Source organism: Pseudophryne corroboree, chromosome 3, assembly GCF_028390025.1.
Source record: "Pseudophryne corroboree isolate aPseCor3 chromosome 3, aPseCor3.hap2, whole genome shotgun sequence".
Lineage (NCBI taxonomy): Eukaryota > Metazoa > Chordata > Amphibia > Anura > Myobatrachidae > Pseudophryne > Pseudophryne corroboree.
This window is the reverse complement of record NC_086446.1, coordinates 669,003,210-669,013,056: the sequence shown is the minus strand read 5'-3', so window position 1 is coordinate 669,013,056 and position 9,847 is coordinate 669,003,210. Positions and strand designations below refer to the sequence as shown.

Sequence of the window (9,847 nt, the reverse complement as noted above, 5' to 3'; positions counted from 1 at the left end):
ATATTTCTAAACAGTAATATTTTTAAACAGTTTGAATGGGCTCTTTCAGGTGAAACTACGGTTAGGGGGGGGGGGTTGGCCATATAAATATATTGCATATTCATTAAATATATGAAATGATAATTATTAAACATTTTTGTTTGATTCAAAGGACACTTTTAATCGTAGGGATGCCGAGTGTTAGTAGATCGCCCACCACGTGGCTTGATGTCCTATTATCACTCACTACAGTACCTGATCTTCCCAGGTAGTCCCCTCCCCTGGTACTGGTCAGGCCCGATACACTGCTTAGCTTCCAAAATCGGACGGGGTTGGGCGTACCAGTGTGGTATGACTGTATATACATGTGAGACGTCGTTACACCGGTGGTCCGATCGCTCAATAACACTCGAGATCAGGTTAGTTTAATTAGTTTATTAAAGTGCATGATTATATGGGAGTACTAAAAAGAAATGTGAAAATGCAGGACTATATAAAAAAGGGGAGGATACTGCACCTCACAGGAAGGGTGCAATCTCGTAACCTTCGTTAAAACCTGTTGGTTGCAGGGTTCCCAGCTGGAAAATCCAATACATTTCACGTCTTGAGAGCTTGTTTGCAAGATCACCACCTCTCTCACCCAGGTCCACATGTTCAATCGCCTTGAACGTAAGGTCCTCAGGATTTGAATTATGTTGTGTTGTGAAATGTCTGGAGACCGTGTGGCTTTCGACCTTATTTTTAATGTTTCTGATATGCTCCTGAATCCTTATTTTCAACGGTCTCTTAGTCTTGCCCACGTATTTCATCCCACAAGTACACTCCAACAGGTAGATCACGGACGTTGTATTGCAGTTCATAAAATGTTTAATAGTATATTCCTTTTTATTTTCCATATCGGAGAAAGTTTTCCTGTTCCGATGTAAATATTTGCAAATGTTACACTTCCCACATTTATAAGATCCTAGACATTTAAGCATTGGGATCCTTTGATTGGGTTTCTCCTTTATCATGCTGGGTGCCAGGCAGTCCTTCAGATTTCTTGACTTTTTGAAAACTAGTGTTGGTTCGGGCGGTAGGATATCTTTTAATACTGTATCCATCAGAAGGATGTTCCAGTGCTTCTTTAGTGAATTCCTTATTATTCTCTCATGTTGATTGTATGTGGTGATAAATGCGACTGCGTCCTTCATTTCGTCTCTCGGTTTGTACCTCAGCAAGTCCTCTCTGTTCAAACTTCTTGTCTTCTTTATTGCTTCATTCAAGATGGGCTCCGGGTATTCTTTGTCTTGGAATCTTCTCTTATATATCTCCAGTTGATCTTCACAGTCTTTGGTGCTTGTGCAGTTTCTCTTAATTCTTGAGAACTGCGAGGCCGGTATATTGTTCTTCCATTTTTCTAGATGGTTGCTTCGGAAATGCAAATAGCTGTTCGTGTCGACCTCTTTGATGAAATTCCTAGTGGTGACACATCCAGATTCCCCTGTTAAAACCAAATCCAAGTACTCCACCGACCTACTGTTGGTATTTGCGGTAAATGTCAAGTTCATATTGTTATTTCCCAGCATTGTTAAAAACTCATTAAAAGATTCAGAGGTGCCGTCCCAAATAATTAAAATATCGTCGATGTAACGTTTATAAAAGACCACTTTCTCATTAAAAACAACCGAATTGTAGACATGTGTTTCTTCCCAACATCCCATAAAAAGATTTGCAAAACTTGGGGCAAAAATAGTCCCCATAGCTGTGCCACAGCATTGTAAGTAAAATTGATTTAAAAACTTAAAATAGTTGTGGCTGAGGATAAAATGCATAAGATCGCAAATAAAACTTCGGTGAATGGGAGTCAACGATGGATCTTTATCTAGGTAGTCTCTACATGCGGCGATTCCTTTTGAGTGTTCAATACATGTGTATAAAGATTGGACATCCACCGTCGCCCAGATATATGTGTCCTTCCATTTCACTGTTTTCAGTATATTAAGTACTGATGTCGTATCTTTAAGATATGATGGCAAATCTTTCACATAATTCTTTAAAAACTTGTCTACATATTCAGATAAATTTGAAGTCAAAGAGCCAATACCCGCCACTATGGGTCTACCGGGCGGGTTGGTCAGGGATTTGTGTATTTTTGGCAAAAAGTAAAAAATGGGGGTTATGGGATTGGATTGCATGAGATATTGGTATTCTTCCTTCGTTAGCACATCATTTCGTAGGCCATATAGAAGTATGGTCCTCAGTTCTTCCACAAATTTTACCTGAGGATCCTCCTTAAGTGGTGTGTAGGAATTTCTATCTCCCAATAATCTCAGTGCTTCCTTTGTATAAAGGTCATAGTCCATTACAACCAATCCCCCCCCTTTGTCAGCTTGCTTGATAATTACATTTTTATTTCTTTGTAACTTCTTCAAGGCTTCATATTCACAGTTCTTCATATTCTTTTCCTTGGGTGGTTTCAGTTCTGTATCGCACAGGTCTTTCTTTACCATATCATAAAAAAGGCTGATGTTGCTCCCCTTTGACTCCAATGGGTAATATTTTGATTTGGGTTTTAGCCCTGATTTTGATTTTGCCTCGTAGTTGCTTATTATGGCATCCTCTTTCCTCAAAAAGTGTCTTTTTAGAGTCAATTTTCTCACAAACTTGTTTAAGTCGATGAAGGTCTCAAATTTGTTTAAAGTACTTGTTGGTGCAAATGATAGTCCTTTGCTAAGGAGTTGAATTTCTGGATCTGTTAAAACATGCTGTGATAGATTAAAAATACCTTTGTCTTGTGGTTTGATCAATGTAGATTCCTTCTTTTTAGGTCTCTCCCTCCTACCGCCCCGTTTTCCTCTTCTTCTAACTGTCGTTTTTTCATGGGTGATGCATGCCTGCTGTCTTCTCTCACCACGCCTCTTACCATGTCCTTTGTTCGTGCGCCCGTTCTCACCGATAAAAAATCCTGATCCCCTGTGGAGTCTCTTCTTTGTAGTGCTGAGAATCTATTAGCCATTCTTAAGTTTGGGTTTGATGGAGAATCCTCACTATTGGTTCTGTTTTTTCTCCCTTTATTTGGTACCATCTTCCATTGGTATCTCCCCACGTCTTTAGTGTAATTTTCTTGAGCCTTGAATCTGCTCCAGTTTTTCATACGCCCTTGGTTGTAATCATTCTTGTCCCGAAGAAATTTCTTCTCCTTCCCTTTTATGACCACCCCTTCAATATGTTCTAGTTTCTTCTTGAGAACTTTTTCGTTAATAATGTAGTCCTCCTTTTCCTTATAGCTGCTCATTTCAGAGTCTTTCGCCTTTATTTCTACCTCCAGTTCTACCAAGGCATCTTTCTTTTTTCTGATGAGAAGTTTCATAAGATCTATAGAACACTTATGCAAAATGGAGTCCCATTCCTCTACAAATTCTGTGTCCGAAGTGCCAAACGTTGGTTGTTTGAGAAGTCTCAAACCTCTGGGTACTCTATTTACTGTAACATAGTGTTCTAGTCCTTTGATATCCCACCAGGTCTTTACTTCCTTGATAAGAAGTTTCTCTATGCCCCAGAACATATCATCTAGGTCCTGTGATGGTGTTGGAGCCTCTGTTGGTATATTTTCATTAAATATTTTTTGGCATAAATCATTTCTCTTAGTTGTGCGGTCATTAGTTCCAAACATTCTAGTTTGCAATGGATAGTTATCTCACCAGGCGGCTAGTATAAACACACCAGGAAGCAGTTACGTTGAAAAAAATATATATATACAGCGCCACTTGTGGGATAGATTCCAAAACTACGTTAAAATATTTTTAAAATATTTTTTAAAAAGAGAAAAGCTTTAAAATCATTTAGAAAACACACATAACCTTTTTTAAAGGTGTCTGCCACCCCCTAAATATGCAACGCTGGTGAAGCAGTGCTAAAAATTGTGGAAGAAGTGGGAGATAGGGGTACCGGCGACTTGTGTTGTTTAAAAAATGTATATTAAAAAATCCTTAAATTTATCAGCCAAAAAATATATAAAAATATTCAAATTTATTAAGATATAAAACTTAATAGATGAAAGTACAAATTTTCAACAGTTAAAAAAGTATAAAAATATATATGAATAAATATAAATATAAGGTAGGAGATAAGACTTAGCTTAAAAAGTAGGCAGGGGGTCAGTACAGGGAACCCAACGCGTTTCGTCACATATGACTTCTTCAAAGGGTAGGGACAGAATGATTCCTTAAGCCTATTTATACCCTTACATACTGGGTAAGGAGTAGTGACATCACAGATGGTCATGTGATTCAATCTCAAAGTCTCACAAAAATACACACATGATAGTACTTATTAAACATCACAGCAGGCTATGGGTGCTATTTGGGGCACATTTACATCTAAAACGAATAGTTTATAAGTTTATAAAGTATATATATGAGGTTTTACATGGATTAAATGCATTAAATAGCGGCATTTCTGCCACACTTCCGGTGACGGAGGCCGCGGGTCACATGACTTAGGGCACTTCCGCCCCACTTCCTGTGCGCTTATGCGCATGCGCCGGCGGCGGGACCCGATCTCTGTGTTTGCGCATGCGCCGGCGGCGGGACTCGTTCTCTCTGTCTTGCGCATGCGCCGGCGGCGGGACCTGATTTCAGTGTCTGTTCAGCTTTGTCTCCTCTGTATTTAGTCAGTGTTTTTCTCCTCAATGGCGGCCATTTTTGTGTGTGTCAAGTCCATAGAGTTCAAAGCAGTTGCGGTGGCCATTTTGTTGTGGTTTCAGGAGACCCATATTAGTTTCATTATGAAGTATCCATGGTAACGTTTCCATATGAAAAAAAGGATAAAAGATTTGGTAATGATCCTTATATTGGTGTTTCTATTACCATCATCAAACAACCATTGCCATTATTAAAACATTGAATTATTAATATTAAAAAAACCCATAGGCTACTATTGTATATGCATGTAATTATAATAGTATTTATATTTTTAACAGTAATATTTCTAAACAGTAATATTTTTAAACAGTTTGAATGGGCTCTTTCAGGTGAAACTACGGTTAGGGGGGGGGTTGGCCATATAAATATATTGCATATTCATTAAATATATGAAATGATAATTATTAAACATTTTTGTTTGATTCAAAGGACACTTTTAATCGTAGGGATGCCGAGTGTTAGTAGATCGCCCACCAGGTGGCTTGATGTCCTATTATCACTCACTACAGTACCTGATCTTCCCAGGTAGTCCCCTCCCCTGGTACTGGTCAGGCCCGATACACTGCTTAGCTTCCAAAATCGGACGGGGTTGGGCGTACCAGTGTGGTATGACTGTATATACATGTGAGACGTCGTTACACCGGTGGTCCGATCGCTCAATAACACTCGAGATCAGGTTAGTTTAATTAGTTTATTAAAGTGCATGATTATATGGGAGTACTAAAAAGAAATGTGAAAATGCAGGACTATATAAAAAAGGGGAGGATACTGCACCTCACAGGAAGGGTGCAATCTCGTAACCTTCGTTAAAACCTGTTGGTTGCAGGGTTCCCAGCTGGAAAATCCAATACATTTCACGTCTTGAGAGCTTGTTTGCAAGATCACCACCTCTCTCACCCAGGTCCACATGTTCAATCGCCTTGAACGTAAGGTCCTCAGGATTTGAATTATGTTGTGTTGTGAAATGTCTGGAGACCGTGTGGCTTTCGACCTTATTTTTAATGTTTCTGATATGCTCCTGAATCCTTATTTTCAACGGTCTCTTAGTCTTGCCCACGTATTTCATCCCACAAGTACACTCCAACAGGTAGATCACGGACGTTGTATTGCAGTTCATAAAATGTTTAATAGTATATTCCTTTTTATTTTCCATATCGGAGAAAGTTTTCCTGTTCCGATGTAAATATTTGCAAATGTTACACTTCCCACATTTATAAGATCCTAGACATTTAAGCATTGGGATCCTTTGATTGGGTTTCTCCTTTATCATGCTGGGTGCCAGGCAGTCCTTCAGATTTCTTGACTTTTTGAAAACTAGTGTTGGTTCGGGCGGTAGGATATCTTTTAATACTGTATCCATCAGAAGGATGTTCCAGTGCTTCTTTAGTGAATTCCTTATTATTCTCTCATGTTGATTGTATGTGGTGATAAATGCGACTGCGTCCTTCATTTCGTCTCTCGGTTTGTACCTCAGCAAGTCCTCTCTGTTCAAACTTCTTGTCTTCTTTATTGCTTCATTCAAGATGGGCTCCGGGTATTCTTTGTCTTGGAATCTTCTCTTATATATCTCCAGTTGATCTTCACAGTCTTTGGTGCTTGTGCAGTTTCTCTTAATTCTTGAGAACTGCGAGGCCGGTATATTGTTCTTCCATTTTTCTAGATGGTTGCTTCGGAAATGCAAATAGCTGTTCGTGTCGACCTCTTTGATGAAATTCCTAGTGGTGACACATCCAGATTCCCCTGTTAAAACCAAATCCAAGTACTCCACCGACCTACTGTTGGTATTTGCGGTAAATGTCAAGTTCATATTGTTATTTCCCAGCATTGTTAAAAACTCATTAAAAGATTCAGAGGTGCCGTCCCAAATAATTAAAATATCGTCGATGTAACGTTTATAAAAGACCACTTTCTCATTAAAAACAACCGAATTGTAGACATGTGTTTCTTCCCAACATCCCATAAAAAGATTTGCAAAACTTGGGGCAAAAATAGTCCCCATAGCTGTGCCACAGCATTGTAAGTAAAATTGATTTAAAAACTTAAAATAGTTGTGGCTGAGGATAAAATGCATAAGATCGCAAATAAAACTTCGGTGAATGGGAGTCAACGATGGATCTTTATCTAGGTAGTCTCTACATGCGGCGATTCCTTTTGAGTGTTCAATACATGTGTATAAAGATTGGACATCCACCGTCGCCCAGATATATGTGTCCTTCCATTTCACTGTTTTCAGTATATTAAGTACTGATGTCGTATCTTTAAGATATGATGGCAAATCTTTCACATAATTCTTTAAAAACTTGTCTACATATTCAGATAAATTTGAAGTCAAAGAGCCAATACCCGCCACTATGGGTCTACCGGGCGGGTTGGTCAGGGATTTGTGTATTTTTGGCAAAAAGTAAAAAATGGGGGTTATGGGATTGGATTGCATGAGATATTGGTATTCTTCCTTCGTTAGCACATCATTTCGTAGGCCATATAGAAGTATGGTCCTCAGTTCTTCCACAAATTTTACCTGAGGATCCTCCTTAAGTGGTGTGTAGGAATTTCTATCTCCCAATAATCTCAGTGCTTCCTTTGTATAAAGGTCATAGTCCATTACAACCAATCCCCCCCCTTTGTCAGCTTGCTTGATAATTACATTTTTATTTCTTTGTAACTTCTTCAAGGCTTCATATTCACAGTTCTTCATATTCTTTTCCTTGGGTGGTTTCAGTTCTGTATCGCACAGGTCTTTCTTTACCATATCATAAAAAAGGCTGATGTTGCTCCCCTTTGACTCCAATGGGTAATATTTTGATTTGGGTTTTAGCCCTGATTTTGATTTTGCCTCGTAGTTGCTTATTATGGCATCCTCTTTCCTCAAAAAGTGTCTTTTTAGAGTCAATTTTCTCACAAACTTGTTTAAGTCGATGAAGGTCTCAAATTTGTTTAAAGTACTTGTTGGTGCAAATGATAGTCCTTTGCTAAGGAGTTGAATTTCTGGATCTGTTAAAACATGCTGTGATAGATTAAAAATACCTTTGTCTTGTGGTTTGATCAATGTAGATTCCTTCTTTTTAGGTCTCTCCCTCCTACCGCCCCGTTTTCCTCTTCTTCTAACTGTCGTTTTTTCATGGGTGATGCATGCCTGCTGTCTTCTCTCACCACGCCTCTTACCATGTCCTTTGTTCGTGCGCCCGTTCTCACCGATAAAAAATCCTGATCCCCTGTGGAGTCTCTTCTTTGTAGTGCTGAGAATCTATTAGCCATTCTTAAGTTTGGGTTTGATGGAGAATCCTCACTATTGGTTCTGTTTTTTCTCCCTTTATTTGGTACCATCTTCCATTGGTATCTCCCCACGTCTTTATCGCCACACATTATTTCATTCCACTGTATAGTCAATCATTTTTATGTATATGTTCACAAAAATGTGTTTGTTTAGTCATGTTTATTTTGATAGTAATGTTTCCCATTTGTTTCTTAGGTTACATAGCGATGTGACGCTTGCAGCCGCATCGCTATGGAAACCTTAACAGCTCCGTCGTTGTGGGCCGGCGAACGTCACTTCCAGCGTGACGTCACAGTCGAGACCGGAAGTGGGACGGAAAACGCCGAGACACACGATGGGAGGCGGCAAAAGCGACCTGGGGACCTGTAAGTTTATGTATGTTAGTATTTAAGCACTGTTTGTTCAGCACTGAGTGTTATGTGTGTCCTGATGACGGGGGGCAGTACCCCGAAACGTTGAAGAATAAAGCACCTTGTTTTTTCACTGAGATGATAGTCCAGGAGTGACTCTGTTATTGGGAGAGTATGTTTGAGGTTGACGGGCCTCTGGAGCGCACCCTGGCAAGTTATTGAGGTATCCCGTGGAGTGCCGGCTGTTCGAGTTGGGTATATATATATATATATATATATATAATAAAAAAGGAAGAATAATTGTGCAATACTTCAATCCGTTCAATGCACTTAGGATAGTCCAGTATTTATATGATCCTGCTTCTTTATATCCTCCGCTGCTTCCTCCAGAAAAAGCCGTACCAAGGCTTAATTAGGAATACATGTAAAAGAACAAATGAGGAGCGCGGATGTCAGTAAAAGTTGTGAGCATTTAATTAGAAGAAGTACACATATACATACATCTCAGAAAGAGATCAGCAGCGCGATGTCATCACACACACGGCACCTCCGGATAGCACCAGGTGGAACAGCCGCCGGTCACAGCTCATCAAAACGTTCCCTTCCGGGACCTCACAGGATCGGATCAGGAGCGATGTAGTTACACCTAGTGTCCAATTACCACGCCAACGCGTTTCGTCACGAGGACTTCGTCAGGGGGTGTCGACACCCCCTGATGAAGTCCTCGTGATGAAACGAGTTGGCATGGTAATTGGACACTAGGTGTAACTACATCGCTATCCGGAGGTGCCGTGTGTGTGATGACATCGCGCTGCTGATCTCTTTCTGAGATGTATGTATATGTGTACTTCTTCTAATTAAATGCTCACAACTTTTACTGACATCCGCGCTCCTCATTTGTTCTTTTACATATATATATATTTTCTGTATTTACATAGATAAGAAGGCTGCTCCTTCTGCCCGGCCATCCCCCTCACATTGTCCACTTGCCTCAGCCCAGGCCAGGAGGATGAGGTGAACTGGTCGCCGGCTGTGTTGTCCCGTTCTCTGCTCCGGATGGCTGCCTGCTGCATACTGTAGGTCTGGGAGGTGCTGGCAGGCAGGCAGATGGGTGGGTATGCAGGAGGCGCTACCATGGACTTGAGCAGAGGGAGGCGCAGGCATTCAGTGGCTTGCAGCAGCAGCGAAGGTGATCGTGGCGGCAGGAGTCCGGTGTGCGCGGCGGAAGAAAGTGATCGTGAGGGGGGTGGCGGCGCGGAGGAGCAGCTGGCTGGGGGAGTTTTCGGAGCCCTCTCAAGTACGGCGCCTGGGGCATGTGACCCCCTAGCCCCCCCCCTAGTTACGGCCGTGCCCCCAGAGTGCCAGATATGCCCCCACAGTGCCAGATACACATGCCCCCAGAGTGCCAGATATGCCCCCACAGTGCCAGAAACACATGCCCCCAGAGTGCCAGATATGCCCCAGCAGTGCAACTTACCATTGTTGCTGCTGCCAGGGTCTGGCACTGTCTTCTGCTGGGGAGAGGAGAGCGCAGCAAGCGCGCCCACTGTCCTTCTCCT

The 9,847-nt window shown here is 41.1% G+C and overlaps 2 pseudogenes; both read right to left on the bottom strand.

The window, feature by feature from the left end:
• Window positions 1-222: 222 nt before the first annotated feature.
• Window positions 223-342, bottom strand: LOC134898453 (5S ribosomal RNA; annotated as a pseudogene).
• A 4,822-nt stretch (window positions 343-5,164) lies between these two features.
• On the bottom strand, window positions 5,165-5,284 carry LOC134898452 (5S ribosomal RNA; annotated as a pseudogene).
• Between the last annotated feature and the right edge of the window lie 4,563 nt (window positions 5,285-9,847).